Raw genomic sequence first — 16,153 nt, 5'->3', positions numbered from 1 at the left:
CCCGTCCCTCTGCCTACTCTGACACTCCTATTATTCGAATATTATTGCGGCAGGAACACCCCCCTTGGTCTTTCAACTTGTCCTCTTGGTCCCTTGCCGTCTGCAATAACTCTTGGACTTGCTTATTCAGGGTTTTCATGTCCGCCACCAGTTCCGCTGTCATACCCTTCACTTCACTCACTCTGTCCCTCATGTTGCGAAGGTCTGCTCTGAGTAGGCACACCTCCGTGGTTCCTGTGTTGATTAAACCCACCAGGTCTGCTTTAATCCCTTGTATTGTGGTCATAAAATCTTGCAATGTGGGATCCGATTGTTCCGCTTGGGGGGACGCCGTTTGTTACCCTGGTGTATCTGCCCCATCTGAATTGGCTGTCTGGTCCTTTGGCACCACATATTTGTCTAGTCTGGTCTGTGGGGGGGCCACTTGGACCTATGTCCTGTCAAGACTGCATCAACGCCTCTCGTGGGACCGCCACTTTAAGCAGAGGACCAAGCAACTTCCGATCATCTCCGGCTGTGCCCACGAACACTCTTCTATGAAGCTGGCCCCAGGACCAGTATTGTTCTGTGCACAGCGCCCAGGCTTCATTCTTCTACTCTGGCAGCCTCTTCCACACCTAGTCGTGACCCTCCTGCAGTACCTGGGTATCGTCACCGTAGGCCCAGTTCTCAGGGGGGGCACGTGTGCGGTCGACTGGCCAGCGGATTTCAGCCAAGGCCTCCCCAAAATGGCTGCGCCAGGATCGTCTTCTCTCCTTGTGGACAGTTTTGAAATCTCCTATGCGATCCTGATATTGCGCTTGCTCTCGCTGGTGCTTGTCCCGCACTCTGTACATTCACCACCTCACATGCTCTGGAGTCACTTCAGGCAGTGTGGGTTGATCCTCTGCCTCTGCGTCTGGCCACCCTAATTCTCCCAGTCACCAGGTTCCATACTGCACTCAATTCTGTCTACATATCTGCCGAACAGCCTGCATCCTGATGCTGTGGCACCCGTATTGCCTTGGGCTGTAGCAGACCCGGTCCCCACTTTCTGAGCGCACCGCAGGTGGGCCATACGCTGGATCCCCACGATGCGGTTCTCCAAGAGCGCCTACTCCGTTACGTCTGTTAGGGGACTCCGCTCGTCTGTAGGCCTCTCACCGCCCACCTCCCATCCAGGATCGATCTGGGGTATGTTCAGGGCTCAAATAATGCCGGAGAGGGCAGTGTGCCATGTGGACCTCACCCCTGCCCAGATGAAGGATTTTTGTTTGGATTGCTAAGGATAATCAGGCTCGATCGGCGAAGCCACTCGTTCAAGTGGTCATCACACTCCACGGCCCCCAAAGCTGTGACTTAAAGCGCAACGTGCATATGTCTAATTGTAATATCATTCACTAGTCCACTAAACTTGTTAGACATTGAAGCCCTTGTAAAATGCTGTTACAAGACATATAATAGCATAAAAATATAGATGCATGCACAAAAAGAAATGGCCCCCAGCAATGCTTATTCGCATTTTCTTAGCTTGCTGACACCACATCTCCACAAACCTACTCAAATTCAAATTTTGCTTTTCATGTGCAGATAAACAAGAATATATTTAGAAACTATATTTTAGGTTTTATGCAAACCTGTGATCTTACGATCTTAGGAATACCAACAGATTGTTACATTCAAATGCTCTGAAAAGGCTGGGAAGTGACTGATTCTTCTAAAACCAGAAAGAGGGCGGGTCTCAAAGAGGAAATAAGGAGGCGGTATTCAAACAGTATATTTCTGCTTGTAGAAGTAACTGATGAGTGGGGAGGCAGCAACTTGAAGCTCTGGCTAGGAGACTGCTTTAGCTCTATCGCAAGTCACGTTTAACAAAAAAGTTACAAAATAAACAAGCATTTGCAATGCAATAGGTCTCGCATTTGCAAGAGTTTAAGCTATTGGCATTGTAAATAAAAGTGCCTTTTATTTATCTGTTTTGATAATTAACACATAAATAAAAGGAATTGTCATTTACAAAGCCAATAGCTCAAACTCTTGTAAATGTGAGACCTATTATATTCCAAAGAAGAGACCGCCATTGTCACGGACGGTTTGGAGAATGAAAGTGCGCATGACACGCTGAATGTTGCAGGAAAGCATGTCATGCCTGCAGTAGGAAAAACGTAATCAAGAAAATAGTGCTTCCAGACTAAATAAGACATACTGTGTAAAAACAGAAGTAAAAGGGCCAGTCCTCATGGGAGTTTACAAATAAAAATCAATAATGCCACGCACAGTCTTTTTATGAAGTTCTACTGAGACATTGGTCTATATTGAGAGCAGAACCGGATTTCAATGGCATTTATCTACAACCACCCATATTTACATATACCAGAGGTCCTAACCTCAAGGAATTGCTAACAAAATCGGATGTTGAACGGAATGTCACTACCTTTAAGGGTTTGCAACCATGTCAAAACTGCAGTAATTGCAACAACGTGATCCGAGGACCAAACATGAATCACCCCATGAAAGGCACCATAATCAAACTCCGAGTGAATGCCACTTGCAACACAATGAATGCCATATACATGATCAAATGCCCATGTGGCCTATGTTATGTGGGGAAAACTACAAGGAAAATAGGAACGCGAATACTTCAACATAAGAGCAATATAAGGATGAAAAATTCCAAATCAGGTCTAGCAGCCCACTTTGCAGACAAAAACCACAGCATTGCTCAACTAAAGTTTTTAGTATTGGAAACTGTGGAAATTAAAGAAGGAGTGGACAACAATAATAGACTCATACAAAGAGAGAACTTTTGGATCAGTTTTCTAAACACAATGCATCCTAATGGACTGAATGATAGGATGGAATTCTTATGCTATTTGTAATGTGTATACAATAATTGATACGTGCTCTTTATGCTAGCACAAATTATGAATTTACTTTTGTATACATGACAATTTTCTTTGGTATACATGACAATTTTATATGATCTATGAGATTGGAAAGTCTAGTAACATTCACTGATATCGGTCATATATGTCTTGTTAACAAGAGGATTTAGTACTAGCAACATAGTTGCATGCATATCACACCGGTGATTCCATTTATGGTATCTGTTACACTCACACATCATACCCAGTATTAATTAACATCGTCCTTTTTCAGACTTTCATTTGCACCATATTGCTTTCGGTTTGTGAGATTTTGTCTCCACTTCACTCTGTTTTTTAACCATAGAGCACTGTTTCTCACTTTTCCGTCTTTTCACCATGTTAAAATGGCCACCGTTAATCACGCGGTCACGTGACCTCACAACTATTTACTTTAACTCTCCCCGCGAATGCTGAACGCTCGACAACTGTTTGTCTACTGCGACCGGACCGGTACCTGTTGGCCATCACGTCCGTTTATTTATGTAAGTACAGGCTGGGTGCTTACGTACCTACTTCACTAACAGTCATGGACCTCAGACAGACGTTTTATGGTTTATGTCTTTTCCGCAGATGCTTCGCATCGATACCAGCCTGCAATTTGCTCGCTGTCTATAAATCGTCACGAGAGACCCTTTTGAAGACGCTCTTTTTCGTCTTACCACGTAAGTGGATTTACACATTGCAAGAGCTCCACTGGCTATCTCTTTGCTTATGCTAGCACTAACTTACACATCTTTCTGTATTTCAGACAGACGTAATTTCTACACCATTGTCGTAAGTTAACTTGCGTTTACCCCGAGCACGACTTGGCTTATTGTTGCGTTCTGCACATTTTTTCACTCGTTTCACGTTTCCACACGGTACAGTTTTTATAATGGTTTTGCATGGAGTCAACAGTTTGTCATCAGCTTAGTTTTTCATGATTATAGCTGTCTACGGCGTTTTGAATCATCTGCTCACACCTTTTCTATGTCACTACTTGGTATCACATTCACGACTTTCTTAGTCACGGAGATCATCACTACCATGAAACTTTTTAGGCACCTGGATGCATAGTTACTCATTGAAGACATGAATATGATCATAATGTATATGAATTTAAACATTTGTGAATAAGAAAGAATGTTGAGTTTGTGATTTGCGCATATTGTTTGGATGCAGTATCTCTGTAGAACATTCCAGAGTCACCATTCACCCCGAGTCCAAGGGACAACACAGATTTCGGGCTGGATGCCCACAGATGTGGGTGGTATGTCGCGATCACTAGCTCCGCAAATTGTTCTGGGAATTAAACCAAAGATTTTTAGGGGATGGGGGTCTATCAGACTGGTCGGCGGGTTATCTTTAGTATTACTGCAAAATCTGTGTCTAGATGCTAGAGAGTAAAGAATGTGCACTCATAACCGTGCGCACGATAAACATTCCAGCACGCGTTGAATGGCCTTTCTCCTCCAAGAGGGCACCTAACCTCTCCACAGAGGCCCCGCTGGAGCTTTGTTAGCTTGGCATGTCAACAGAGAGCGGCTGCAAGGGGCAGATCGACTTATCAGACTTCTAGCTGTGAGGGCATTAAGCTTCAATCCCTGAGGGTGTACCACCGGCAACGACTTATTCCACAGGATTTAGGCATAGCTGTTTCAAGAAATGGCAACGACTGCAGGACAAGACCTGCTCTCCCCAGCCTTGACCCCTGCTATGGGAGTTGGCAGAAAAGGGTAGACTGTCAGGCGAAGTCTAGACTTTCCATGTTACTTAAAAATAGGCCACTGGGTTCTGTGAAGAGGCCAGCAGTGAGCAAATCTCACACCCACAACAATATTTATTATGTTTTCATATTGGGATTAAAGTTTGTGGCGTGTGTAAAGCTGTAAGACATCATAGGTCAGCAGCCAGATGTGTACATTTTTCAAATTATGTCTGCCCTACACTGGATAACCGATTTTAACACAGACTCTCATCTGAAGCTTGAATTATTTCAATACAAAGCAACCGGTGCCAAAGGAAAAGACTAATAAAAATACCTGAAAGTTCAGAGCTTTGTAGACTTTAAAAACAAGCATTGGCTGCGCGGCCGTGAAAGCGCCACGGCCGCGCGGCCGTGAAATGAAGGTTTGTAATTGTAGACTTTAAAAACAAACATTGGCCGCACGGCTGTGAAAGAGAAAAGGGGGGAGAGAGCGAGAGAGGGGGAGAGAGAGAGAGCGAGAGAGAGAAAGAGAGAGCGGGAGAGACAGAGAGAAAGAGAGAAAGCGAGAGGAGAGAGAAAGAGAGAGCGAGAGAGAGAGAGAGAGAGAGAGAGAGACCGGGAGTGCTGCGTGCTTGCACGTTTAGTCTGCTCATTTTCAAGCACTGCACCCATGCTTGTGGCGCACCCCTGCTCACTCCCGCAAGGTGGATGCCGCCACAAGCACGAGTGAGTGCTTGAAAATGACCAGAGCTACGGCTAAAGGTCCTCCTATGCAACGCATGCGCACTGCGTAAGCGAGACCTAAAAATACATAAATATATACACCCAGAGAGGGGTTTTGGGTAAGTCCTCTTCATGCACTAAGCTGCTGAATTGTCATTCCCATCTTACTTCCACCCACCAGTGCATACAGCATGTGACAATGAGTCCTCCGACTTCAGTCTTTGGCTTTTTTACATCACGAGTCACAGTATAAATCTGATTACATGTGCGCATCCACCTTAACACAACTGCTCTTTGGCATCAGGGCTTTTAGGCTAATATGTTACTTTGCTAATGATTTTTTTTATTTCCATACTTTTTACTTTTCTAATTAGTCATTCTTGTGTCTAAACTTTGCCTTCAGGTTACAGTAATTCAAAGCAAATACTATATTTTCCTTGCATCATAAAGAATATAATAATAATAAGAATATAGGAATCATATTTTTGCACGTTAAAACTTAAATGTTTTTCATACCAGTTCTAAGTACATTAACCCACCATGAAGCATCCTTACTGTTTTACTAAATGGTTAATTTATTTTTCAAATGTAATTATTACTGAACGGATCGGTCCACTAAGTACAGGAAAAGTTTTGGCTGCAGCACACTTTTTTCTTGATTTTCTTGATTTTACTTTTGTCATATTCATTTAAAATAAAATAACAGTTGGAAAATAACAATTGCATCGCATCAACTTGCCAATTTCAGAATTATTGACTTTGCTAATGCTTGTTTCAGTTTTCAGATGATGTTAATAGTAGTCCAGGCAACAGTAATGCAGCATTGTAGTTGCCAGGCGCATTTATGCAACCCACTATTCTAGGAACAAGAGAATATAGCTTTTCTGATGTATTCTCATTCTATAGGTCAGAAATCACTTGCAAGGGTGAACCACGTACGGGGACCACCTGACAGGGAGGCAAATTCTGGACAGGACAATAAAATGTACAAAGTTCAGGGCAAAAATTCAGTACAGAGGGTCAAAATTCAGGACAAAATGTACATTTTACAGACACATCTAAGGTGAGGCCATACACCACTAACCTAGCAGTGCATGTATTTACTATTTTCCACATAGCATTATTTATTCACTATGGTCTTTATGTGATTGCCTAACGGTGTGCTACATTCAGGAGGAACATTATGTCCTTGTTCAATAGTAAATTAATGCCATCACATCTAACCAGCATTGCCCAAACTTTCTTGGAGAGAAAGCAACAGCAGCATTTGATTATGTTTCTAAACATTTTAAGATCTATGGAAAACAGTTTAGGAAAAATTGATGTTTTAAGTGACCATCTGCTAGTTTAGACATGTTGAACAAAAGCATTTAGCTCTCCTCAACCTCCAGTCTATGGGAAACCTAAGAAAAATGAATGAGTCCAAGCAGATGGTGTGGGCGACAATCTCACAACTAATGTTGGGATATCAGCTACCCACAATGCGCCTGTAGTCTCACAGCACTAGAATGTGCTTCTAGGACTCTACATTTAGCTGAGAACTGTAAGCCCCGAACACCAGACAAATAGTATTAAAGAGCAGGATGAAATCGGGATCAGATGGGAGATCCACAGCAACTGATTCAAATGCGTGATGCTAAAATCAGACAAGAGAACCAGAAGAGGCACTGCCAGGTGGTTGAATAAGCAGCTCCCACCCAGCCTGGCAAACTCTGCTGGTACAATGGTCCGCTTGTCGTGCGTGTGAAAAGTTAGCTGGGGCCAAAAGCCTTGGAAGGTTGCGCTGGGCAATTGCACACTCTGTCCATGTCTTAAAATGGTTCTGCATTCGAGCCAAGGCCGAGCCAGTGATCTGGCTCATCCTTCAGTGCCAAAGAACATGCAGAATCTTCGAACTATTTGGGATGTTAATTACACAAGGACAATGTAAGAACATAATGAAGATTTTATATTGTAGGACTTGGACTGGAAGGCATTAAATAACGTGTAATTTCACACATGTTGAGGATGGGTCTTGTATCTTAGAAGATTACGTAAATGTTTACCCACCTCTTTGGGGGACCCTGTTGCAGCTCAATCCATTTGGCACAAACTGGATAGCCTTGTGGCAGTCAACTGATGCCCTCTTGCTCTACTCAGCTCCGTCCTCGATCACAGCTGTGATTCTCACACTTTTCTTAATGTCTCTCATGCACAGGGCAGTTCCCCTCCCCACTACTTCCTCTATCTCCCCACCTCTTTTCTCTAACTACATATTGGGTATGCCTACTGCCCACATCCGCGTTTGCTAGGAGTATGCATTACTGTTTTATATGCTCTATTTAGCGAAACTCAATGTTGCCCTTGCTGTTGTGATGCATCACCGTCTGCCTGCAGACAAGTTTACATTTGACTCAATTTGTCTATATTCCCCTTTGTACAAGTTTGTATGTGGGAGCAATAAATATCTTTACCGACATTAGCAGGTTCTAGTAGGCTTCATGTATGTATGTATTTCATGCTTTCTCTTCCATACGGTCTCTAAGAAAATAATATAATATTTAGAATTTAAAAGATTTTATAATGTAAGAAGTCTTTTTTTAACAATCTGGTATTGTTTTCCCCTTTATGTGCAATTAGACCCCAGTTTGAATTGGCAATCGGTTACCTTTCTATAATAAGGAATTAAAATCTACTATTACCTTACTGATTTGCAGGATTGAAATGTGGGCAGAGCGCCACAGTCCCTTCGAGCTGAGTTTGCCTTTTGGTCTTCTCTTCACTTTCAGCAATAGGCCACATGTCACTAGTGGAGGTGGTGGTGCTACCCAATTTATTGTATCATTTTGCAAACCTTCACCTTTTCATCCCTGGTTCCTTCTTCAGACAACTTGACACATCTCTCATCTAATTTGGGGACCGGTGCGGCTCTGGGTACCTCTTTCCACTCTAAAGCTACACATGACTCTAGCAGGATTAGCCCATCTGGTCTTAGAATGCCGTCATTTAGCTGCACAGCTCCAATGTGTATTTTGCTGGCTGTCTGGCCGCCTCCCTGCATAAGACTGAGTTTACCCATATAGACTTCAGGGAGGGCTTACTACTACTACCAACCTTTCTACCCAACTCCACCCAGGGTTATTCCACCCTGCTTTCTCTTAACTTACTAGAACCCATAAACTCACTAACATGAAAAAACCCTATGCTCCTGCAACACTTATGCTAGGCCTCCCCACTCACACAGGACAGCTTCTCTCAGGGCATGTCAGTCAGTGGCATGCTGCAGGCCTCTCAAAACTGGGGTATTTGTTTGTTGAAGGCAAGCTACTAGATTTCCAAACCCTTGTGGGAAACTGGAGTATTCACTCAGGTCAATTCCTTTCTCACGAACATCTTAAACAATCATTAAATGCTCTATTTCATGTCCACCGCCTAGAACCAACCCCAGATAAAATGTACAAGAAGCTCTACTCCATAGGTACTGGCAGCAAGCTGATAAGATAGGTGTCCAGAGCTTTCCTGCACCATGGGAACCACTGTAGGGCTTCTCTCTCTCTGTACTAACTGGGTGACTGACATGGCCAAACCTCTGCACAATGCAGACTGGGCTAAAATATTGGAATATCCCTATAGAGCAGGGGGTCTCCAAACCGGTCCTGGAGGGCCGGATCCATGCCAGATTTTTTAAATTCCTACATGTATCTCAATGGGGATATCCAAAAAATCTGGCATGGATCCGGCCCTACAGGACCGGTTAGGAGACCCCTGCTATAGAGTATCCCATGGCTCCCATTTTACTTATATTCAATTTACATTCAATTAAATATTCTGAACTGAGCCTACCTTACACCTGCCCAAATTTACAAAATACACCCTGGGATTGCAGCTGCATGTCCTCGCTGTGTGCAATTAGATGCCGATTTGCTTCATATACTTTTGTCTTGCCCCACACTGCTTTCATACTGGCAGAGAGTTCTAAAGGGGCTGTCTACCACAATGGGCCATGTACTAACAAATTCCCCAGAAGTGGTCGTAATGGGCATACTAAGTTTGAGAAATCCTCCACCAAGTTCCTCAACCTGGCTCTTCTTTCAGCAAAACGCAATATTGCACTGCTCTGGAGGGATTCGCTTTCTCTGGTTACTGTAAGTCTGACCAAGGTTTCGCTCTCTTGGTTTCGATCTGAGAGCACCCTGTTACACAGGGAGGAATGAGCTAGTCTGATACAATGTTATATTGCGCAGGAGTGGGATATTTTCGGGTAGGGCTTTAAAGACTGCACCAAGAATGCTACTCTCCTCCCATAACCTGCCCGACACACACACATGGTTTGCACATAGTAGTTGTCCGTGCCACATCTAAGCAACTGCTCAAGGCAGTGATTTAAGGGCACCTATCTACATCGCCATGCCATGTTTTCACCTCTAGAACACTTTCTTCTATGCATCACAGGGTTCATTGCTCTGCTTCCCTGTGCTGATAGTTAAAGCAGCTCAACTGGGCAGGGGTTGGGGAGGGACAGTTTCTATGGGTCAGTTTGTCTTACAGAATTTATTTTTTAATTGTATGCTAGCTCTTCATAATAGCCCCACACTTTTTTTCTGTAATTGTACAATGGAATCCATTGCTACATATCTGGCTACCAGCATGTTATGTAACCTCTTTTGGCATACAACAATAAAATCTTTTTGAAAACATGTGATAGTGTTTCAGTTTAGTGCATTCAATCACAACATTGCATTAACCTTTTTATTGGTGTTCCTTACATCATGGCCAATATTATTGTACTAGATGATGGAACATTCCAGGCTAAAAAAACATAGAAGTGTTTTTTTTATTCACAGTCCATCTTAAACTGAATTAGCTGAAAGTGCTCTCAAATGCAGGAAATCTGGGATTTGAATCCATACTTCCCAGTCTCACACAGTGCACTTAAGTCACTGACTAGATTTATTTATTTTTCTAAATCCCCTTTAAGACCAGAAGTGTTTTTGTACAATTTTTGTAAGCTGAATGGTGTACTGTGTGAAATAAATACAGATCACAGATTATCAGGACATCATATGCTAATATCCCTGACTTTTTAGACATTATATAGCTATTCTAAAGGGAGAGGTGTGGTGCAGTGGCCAGAGCGGCTGACTCTGGCAGCATGTGCATCTGGGCAATAGCTCACTTAATCTCCCCGACGGCCCCCCTGCACCTTAGGGGTGATACATGTGGACTTTACAAATGTGGAATTATTATTATTATTATTAATAAAGCTTGAGCCTGAAGCCTGGCTCAGCTCAAAGTCCTGTTGGAACCTCAAGCCCAAAACAAGCAGAACTTTCATGTGGCTTCTGCCTGCATCCTTCCCTCTACACAGAATGTGGAGTTAGGGCAAGGGCTTCCGACTTTGAAACTGGGGAACCGGGTTTGAGCCTCGGTATCAGCTAAACATCCTGTGATTCTGGGCAAACTGCTTCATCTCCCCATGAGGATACACAATGAATATGACCTTATGTAATTAAAGTGGCGCTCATGTAAAGTGCTCCAATACCTTTGGGTTGAGTTCATGCTATATAAAACTGCAGAAACATGTTCAAAGAAGTAAAAAACAAAGCCTTAACATAAGGAAAGACAAATACCCATTTCTTGGCTGATTTGTACAAAGTTAAATTAGAATAGTGGGTAACATTGTGGCTTCCCTGCTTAAATTGTGTGATCTTAGACAAATATTTTAGTTCTCTAATACTATTTTTTCTACATTAATGCATATGAAAGCACTGTCAAAATGCATGAGTTCCGAATACCAGTTGTATAAAAACGTATTGTATTTAATTTAATAGACTTTAATGTGACATAATAACGTCAGTACTTCACATGTTAAAGACATACACTTCTCTTGAATGTTATCATATTTTACATGATGTTTGTTAGATGACTTACACAGCGAACATGTCAGGGATTAGCTTGTGAACAAACTTTAAGATCCAAGCCAGACACTGGGCTCGGCTTTCAATGAAGTGGATGAAGTGCATTAAAAAGTATGCATACTGCCATGGGTCAGTGGGAACGTGGAATAAAAGGCATGGCTAAAAGAAGCAAAATATTCTGTAACTATTTTGTTCATTTCTCACTGTCAGGTAACTACATATAAAACCCACTGCGGACCCTTCCGTTCTCTCCAACTACCGTCCAATTTCCTTACTGCCAGCTCTAGCCAAAGTATGTGAAAAAATGGTCTTCTGCCAGCTGGAGACTTTTGTAGAAACGACAGGGGTTCTTCACCCGGCTCAATCAGGGTTCAGGTCAGCATTTAGCATTGAAACTGCGCTAGTTGAAATGGCGGAGGCCATTAGAGAGTGCCTGGACGGGGCGGCAGAGCGGCCTTGATTTTGCTTGACCTCTCTGCCGCCTTTGATACGGTGACTCACGAGCTTCTTCTTGCCCGTCTATCTTCCATTGGCATTAAGGGGTCAGTGTGGGCCTGGCTTAAATCCTATCTAGACGATCGTTCCCAACAGGCGTGGATCCCCCCTTTTCATCCACTGATAGGAAGCTAGCAATCGGAGTCCCACAGGGCTCGACTCTGAGCCCTCTGCTCTTTAATGTCTATTTGACCCCCGATCTTTCTGGCTGAGGAGTTGGGTGCAAAAACCATGGCATACACGGATGATACCCAACTACTATTCACCTGGAAAGGCCCTGATTTAGATGTAGGCATTGTGCATAGGTGCCTGTCAGCTGTATTCACTTGGCTGGCTCGGGCCCAACTCAAGTGCAATGAGGAAAAATCTGAGGAATTGCTGTACGGTCAGTTTCCCCCACTTTTTGGAGAAGCCCTATGGCCCCCTGACTATCCACCACCTTCCTATGAGGGTGGCCCAGCAAAGAACCTAGGTGTGCTGTTCGGACAAGATTTCCGGTTTTCTGAACACATCAATAATCTTACAGGTGTTTGCTTGCAACCTTGAAATCCCTGAGAAAATTCTTCCCTTTGCTTCCTATGCCGGCCAAGGAAATGGCCGCACGTGCCCTCATTCTTTCGAGGCTGGATTATGCCAACGCCCTCTTCATCGGCATCCCCGGCTATCTGCTGAATAAACTTCAGCTGATTCAGAATGCGGCGGCCAGGCTCTTATTCAACATCTCTAAGAGATCTAGTGTGAGAGCGCATTTGCGTGATCTGCACTGGCTCCCCGTAGCACAGAGGGTTCCGTTCAAGGTCCTCACCCTAGCTCATAAGGCACTGCACGACCAGGAACCCTCTTACATTCTGAAGTGTTTTGCTTTTTATACACCTAGCCGCACACTTCGCTCGGCCTCTCATAGTCGGATGGTTGTGCCACGCTTCCGTCGTATTAGGCTGGGGGGCCAGTCTCTTTCGGCCAAAGCCCCCATTCTCTGGAACAACCTTCCGGACAGCCTACACCATACTCAGGACCTCCGCATCTTTAACCCCTTCGATGCTGATGACGAGCTCAGCTCGTCATCAGCCACGGGGGGCGTGTGCTGATGACGAGCTGAGCTCGTCATGTAACGCGGCTTTTTTAAAAAAGCGTGCAGCGCAGAAATCACCGCCGCAGCGATGCGGTTAAGAAACTGCTCAAAACTCATCTTTTTAACCAGCCTTCTTAAGCACCCTCATTCTTTTTTTTTCTACAGCCTCAGCCTACCTACGCGCCAGGACACTCCCAAGTATCAGCGCGCGCTACAAATCATCTATAACATAACATAACGATCACCTTAACTAAAAAAAATAACTAAAAGTTAAACTAATCAGTGAAAAATGCACTATTTTATGTTATGAAACCTTTATTGATTAATGCGATACTTACTGGTGTATATGTGTGCCACCAGAGGCCCACAGAATGTGCAGTTTGGTGCAGCAAGGAAAAGTGACTTGTGTATTTTTAGTGCACTGCGAATGTTTATCATTAATTTAAATGTACATTACACACAGTATAATATAGGATGCCACTAAATGCACATATACATTTAGAATAAAGATAAAAATTGCTTCTAATGTATAGATTTCAGTGATATGCATATTATCTCTAGTGGAAACATGTTTTATTTCTGTACATTAAAAGCACAAACTCCATAGCTCAGTTTGGAACACGAATGTCTTGTCATCTGGAATCTTCAAGTGACTCCATGAATTAGCCCCCCCCCACCCCAAGCAACCGTTACATCTTCCGAAAATGTACACATTTGCATTTCGTGGGGTAGCAGACACCCTGGCTGTCTGCCCCTCCCTCGGAAATACAGCACAGGAAACTCCCTCCCTTTCAATTCAGCTGGGGAATCCCAATTGTGGGAATTAACGTTTGTCCTTTAGCTAAACTTACAGACAAATACCGTGCATTAGGACATCAATCACGAACAACACACATTAGGGCTAATTTATAGACACTCCATGAGAATTACACGCACGAGTGGTCACCCTGGTGCCAAGATTCTTTTATGTTTCATGTGCACTGAAGGTCTGCGTTTGGTGCTTGTTGGTGCTCGCTCATTGGTCAAGCATGTTGTGAAATACTCTCAGCCTAAGTAGGGCGCAGTCATATGGACAGGATGAGGGTTTTTATCTGTTTCCTGAACCGCAGTATGGCTTTCACCTCTGCTAGGTTCCCTTTACTGCCAATAAGATGAGCTCGGAGGTCCCCGCCCAGTTCCTGGTGAGTGAGCCTTGCTGTGTTAATTTGCATTTTTGTGGTCCTAGTTTCAACACCGTGCACAAAAACACCAATCAATCCAGCACGTCTGCAAATAATGTGAGCTGTCTCTGCGAGTTGGCAGTATCAATCAACAAACTCGTTAGGGTGAGTTCGTCAACTTTGAGATCTTTCAATATAAGAATTTAGTGCACAACATGAGCGAACTTTAGACCTCCAGGGGGTCTTGCTTACTACATAGCTTTGACTTGCTTCTCCTTGATATTACAGCTTTCAAGAAAATAGGAACACTTGGGCACCGCTGCACCTGGCCACAAGAGATTTGGGATTCCAAGATAATCTGGGTACAGAAATTGGAACCCAAAATTATTAGTCAGCAAATTAGGTCAGTAAGATCGCAGGAGGATTGTGTCAGTACTGCAGATCCAACCACAACCTGGACCTCTGCCCAACCCTCTCCAAGGGACAGGAGAGAATGTTGTTCTCCGCCTTTCTGTCACCATCCTCCATTGTCTCATGACGCCATTCCCACCCGAGAGGTGCCTCCCCGCTCCTATTTAGCACCTGCTAAGAGCAGATAGAAAATTGGAGCAGTTTTGTCCTCAAAATCGGGACTCAGCCTGTGGGTTTGTACCCAGTAATTCTGGGTTTGTATTTTTTGCAGGGCAACTTGGAAGAACTAAATTTAGGTGCAAGGGTAGCAGGCGGAAAAGTTCATTCTAGTCATCAGGAATCCATGAACGAAAATCCAGCTCAATCATAATCAAGGTCGAAATCAATAATTTTCTGAAATTGCTCCTGAAGACTGGAACTCCATTTCCTTCTCAGTTTGCACTATTCCACTCCTCTCCTTTCTGTTCATTAAAAAATTGCTGAATCAACTGTTTTCAACCCAACTCTTCCTTTCCTCCTCCTTAAAGTCTCACCCTAAAGCTACTAAGTTCTACTCTGCATTGGATTTCACAGACTATAGCAGGAACACTTTTTACTAGGTCTCACTGTACTTTGACTGCAGAAAATACATCTTTGTTTATAAAAGGATTGCCTGTCTCAATGCGCATGTACTTTTTTATCAGATGACTAGACCAGGTGGACTCCATGCTTCAGCAGCGCTAGCGTTATCACTGCCGTACAATTTGTACATATACATCTAAATTATGTGATTTAGTCTGGCTATTCACGTATGAACATACAGAGATATATTTATTTGGTAAGCGGCAATTCTCTGGAGGTCCATATTGCTGCAATATATGGGGTTATGCTTAATTCTAACTGTCAGTCTAGCTTTGGATACTAAACTTTACCTTCTGGTGCCACCAACCATTCCAAAGACCTCTTGACACCCTTTCCTCCTGGTCAATATAATACTTCTCCTAATTTAACTCTCTTAGAAGGATGTCTTTCCTAGATTCTAGAGGTGGACATGACTTTAAATTTATATGGGAGCTTATAAGAGCAGCGCTAGTGGCATCTGGCATCCTCAAGTCATTGACATTGAATCATCTCTGGCCACTGTGAAGGAAGAGGAGTTTGAAAACTTTATAGAAAAGAATTGGTACAACAACTCTTTTTTCCTGCTTCAATTTGTTTAGTACTTCATTAAAAAGTTCAACAGCTCTCACAGTTAATTAACTTCTTCATTTTACAACTTTCTTGGAGTTTCACGATATCTCCTGAACCTAGTTTCACAACATCGTGAAGTACCATAAACTTCTCCCATTCATCAGTCCCTTTCCCATTTTTATAATATCCCTATGCTTGGAATTGACATCTCTTTATGCCGAGATTTGCCTTGGTGTCAACTCAAACCTCTACATCTAAAGCATTCTCAGCACCAATGATCCCATCAGTGTCAATGGATTCCTACTAAATGGCTAAGCACCAGGAACCCTTGTGAAGTTGTAGGGTCATTGACAATGATAGAAAAGGCTTCTTACCCCCAGGAAAACCTTATGACAACTTTCTTATTTTATCATATTTCAAGTCAATGGGTCCCACCAGAACTATTCTGTTATCCTTTTCTCTCAAACATAACTCTTTGGAGGAGATTCTCCGTTGGTTTCCTAGATTGCACAGTCCTTGTGACAACACTGGTTTTGACCACGGGTGTCAGATGCCTCTGACACTTTGTCTAATCTTCAAAGAGGTTTATAGAGTAAATATGTTTCTAATTCCAGTACAAAAACAGCCCATTT

At 43.2% G+C, this 16,153-nt stretch overlaps 1 protein-coding gene across 4 annotated transcripts in view; it reads right to left on the bottom strand.

Moving 5' to 3' along the window:
- PIK3R5 (phosphoinositide-3-kinase regulatory subunit 5) overlaps positions 1-16,153 on the bottom strand; it is a 297,464-nt gene that overhangs the window by 58,902 nt on the left and 222,409 nt on the right. The gene's annotated exons all lie outside the window — the stretch shown is intronic.

The sequence above is a fragment of the Lissotriton vulgaris genome, chromosome 7, assembly GCF_964263255.1.
Source record: "Lissotriton vulgaris chromosome 7, aLisVul1.2, whole genome shotgun sequence".
NCBI classification, from domain to species: domain Eukaryota; kingdom Metazoa; phylum Chordata; class Amphibia; order Caudata; family Salamandridae; genus Lissotriton; species Lissotriton vulgaris.
The sequence above is the reverse complement of the archived record's forward strand: the minus strand, read 5'-3'. Positions and strand labels throughout refer to the sequence as shown.